Source organism: Pteropus medius, unplaced genomic scaffold, assembly GCF_902729225.1.
Source record: "Pteropus medius unplaced genomic scaffold, Ma_sr-lr_union100, whole genome shotgun sequence".
NCBI classification, from domain to species: Eukaryota; Metazoa; Chordata; class Mammalia; order Chiroptera; family Pteropodidae; genus Pteropus; species Pteropus medius.
In genome coordinates, this window is record NW_024347865.1 from 201,956 (window position 1) to 205,258 (window position 3,303).

At 37.5% G+C, this 3,303-nt stretch overlaps 2 pseudogenes; both read right to left on the reverse strand.

Moving 5' to 3' along the window:
* Window positions 1-215: 215 nt before the first annotated feature.
* Window positions 216-334, reverse strand: LOC120615739 (uncharacterized; annotated as a pseudogene).
* A 913-nt stretch (window positions 335-1,247) lies between these two features.
* On the reverse strand, window positions 1,248-2,154 carry LOC120615733 (olfactory receptor-like protein OLF4; annotated as a pseudogene).
* Between the last annotated feature and the right edge of the window lie 1,149 nt (window positions 2,155-3,303).

Genomic DNA, 3,303 nt, shown 5'->3' on the forward strand with positions numbered 1-3,303 from the left:
CTTCTAGGGATTCAAGAGAGGGTAGAAGGACATGCATGTTGGTGCAGGATAATTTGTGATCCTTATTCACATGACTGGGCAGGATTTTATTTTATTTATATTACTTTTTATTTTTGTTTTTATTTATTTATTTATTTTTAGGTGAGGCAACCCTTGCTTGACCTCACAGATTGCAAGGACCTTGTCAGCTTACAATCCCTTATTTTTAATTTTTACACCTACAGCACCTGGTCTTCTTAGGTGGTCTCCCATCTAGGTACTAACCAGGCCCGATCCTGCTTAGCTTCTGAGATCATATGGGATCGGACTTGTTCAGGGTGGCATGGCCGTAGACAGGATTTTAACTCTTGTATGATTCATCCTTTGATCATGAAGATTGAAGATATTCCTGAGTAGAAAGGGGATATATATAATGGATGATATTAATATTGTTTATTCACTCCCCCTTTGGTAGTTATGAAAAAAATTAGAAAAATGGAGATATTTAATTTAGAGTACTAGAAGCAGCCATATTTGTAGGCGGCATGCTGGAAGTTTTAAAGCAGAAACAGAAAAGTAGTTAAGTAAAAAATAAACACATAAAACACTCAAAGTATTTCTTCACCCCAGTAAATAAGGACCCTTACACATGGACATCGTATTCTACACTTCAGTGAGTAGATGTGCAGCATGAAACTATTTTTGCATAGTAATACGATGTATGACTATTTTTGTTTCATCATATTTAAAGTCATCTCTGACTCTACGCATATTAGGTCAGTTTATTTATTAACATTTATATTTCTGTGTAGACTTTTCTTAGAAACATGTATTTGATAGTTTTTTCTGGTGATTATGGTAGGCATATAGACACATACTAGCATGTTAAAGTCTACATTATCAGAAAGAGCAGTGAAGGTAGTGCTATAGAAAATAATGATGAATATATAAATGAAACTATGGTCTTAGGTTTTCCTTTACAATAGAATTATACAAATGACCTTAGTAGCCAAGTGTGGTTTTGTCCATAGGAATAGTACAATTGATGACTTCTGTGGTAAAACAACAGAAAAATTACTTGGGATGACATATGTCATAAGAATAAATTATGCTAAGAAATTCATGTTAACACATGAGATAAATGAGAATTTTCAAATATTTATGGTCCAAAGATTAGATTAATTTGTGTCAGAGTTTTTGGTCCTGAGGGTTTGAATCCGGAATTCATGGGCACTTCTTCAGCCTAGTACAGTTGGCCCTTGAAAAGCTTACCTGCCAAGGAATCTTTTCAGAGACCCCTTTATGTCTTTGTTCCTCAGACTATAGATGAAGGGGTTCAGCATGGGTACATCACAGAGGCTGTAGCACTTGAGTGTGAACTGTGGGTAGCAGCAGAGTTGACGTACACTCCTAAGCTTGTACAATAAATTGTACAACTGAGAGGTGAGATGTACAGGTGGAAAATGCTTTATACTTCCCCTGAGCTGATGACATTCTCCGTATGGAGGATGCTATCTTAGAGTAAGAATAAAGAATACCAGCAAAAGGAACAAGAGCCAGCATCCCAACTGAAAAATGCATGACTACGTTATTAAGAAAGGTGTCAGAACAGGAAAGTCATGCCACTTGACCGAGTTCACAGAAAAATGGGGAGATTTCCAAGTCTGTATAGAAGGACACTTGTAAAGCCATTAAGCTTTCTAACAAGGAATTCAGGACACTCATGATCCAGGACACTAGAAGCTGCAGTCCACAGAGCTGGGGGTTCATGATGACTGTGTAGTGCAGGGGGTGACAGATGGCCACAAAGTGGTCATAGGCCATCATGGTCAGAATAAAGTCATCCAGTACTGCAAAGGGTATATAAAAATACATCTGTGTGATGCAGCTTTCATAGGCTATCACTTTGTTCTGTGTTTGAATGTTCACCAGCATCTTTGGAACGGTGGTGGAGGTGAAACAGACATCTATCAAGGACAGGTTGGAGAGGAAGAAGTACATGGGTGTGTGGAGGTGGGGATCTGAGCTGATGGCCAGGATGATGAGCAGGTTTCCAAACACAGTGATCAGGTACATGGAGAGGAAAAGTCCAAATATGAGGGGCTACAGTTTTGGTTCCTCGGACAATCCCAGAAGAAAAAATTCTGATTTTCGTGTATCATTCCCTAGTTCCATGTGTTCGAAGTGACTACCAGAAAATAGAAATTAAAAAAATAAATAAATAAATAAATAAATAAATAAATAAATAAATGAATTTCACATAAACAAGCACTGGTAACCAAGGATAAATGCTGCATTCATATTTTAGAATCAAGAAAATAATTTCCATATTTGGTGTGTGACTTAGTCCCCATTAACACATCTCCAGTGCCATTTATCATTAGAATTTCCTTCTCTACCATCAACCTGTTCTTCATACATAATGTATATTGCTGTTTTATTGAGAATATCTTTTATGCACTTGAGGAATATATATTAAATATAGACCATGGTCCAAGTACTGTTCAGAGTATAGGATGCTGAAAAACAAGTCTCTACAATCTAAAGATGGAGAAAGAATATAATCAAATAAAAAATAATATAATATACCAATGGCGCAGATGCTATAGAAAAAGAAATCACATATAACAGAGAGAGTGGATAGAGGGTGTTTTTTTTTTTTTATAGAGTTAAGCCAAGACCTGCCAACAAGGTGACCCTTTGACAGACATCTCAAAGAGACTAACTGGGAAACACGATTTTATCTTGGGAAGTGTTTGCCTGGCAGAAGGAACTGCCAGTGCAAGGCCCTAAGGAAAATGATTGTCTGAGAAAATCAAGGCTCAAAATGAGTCAGTGTGTTAATGAGTAAGGCAGAGCATGATGAGAGCTGATGTCAGAATGTTGAGGAACAGGTGGCTTGCCTGTTGCTGTTGAAACTTCAAGTCACAGAGAATCCCTCGTCCACACTATGTAAATCTTGCACTTTATTAATGTGGTTGTGAAGGCATCTCAGAATTGAAAAGGATCTCCTCTTCAGTATCTTCCCTTGATAGAGTTATGGCTGATCTATTATAAATCACCTTGGAATATAAGAGTCCAGGTACCTCTGTTCTGAGAACTGCTTTCAGTTCACAAGACACACAAACACATAAATGTTCACACACAACACAGCACACCATGGCCTACTCATCTGTGTTGTTTGCATGTCTTTCTCATCCCTCCTACACTATTTAGGCTATGTGTAGATGCAACTCAAGCTGTTCAGATCAAGCACCTTTTCCAAAAAGAATTGAAATGGTACCTAAGTATTCCTATTGTAAGCCTTCCATGGATAAATACACT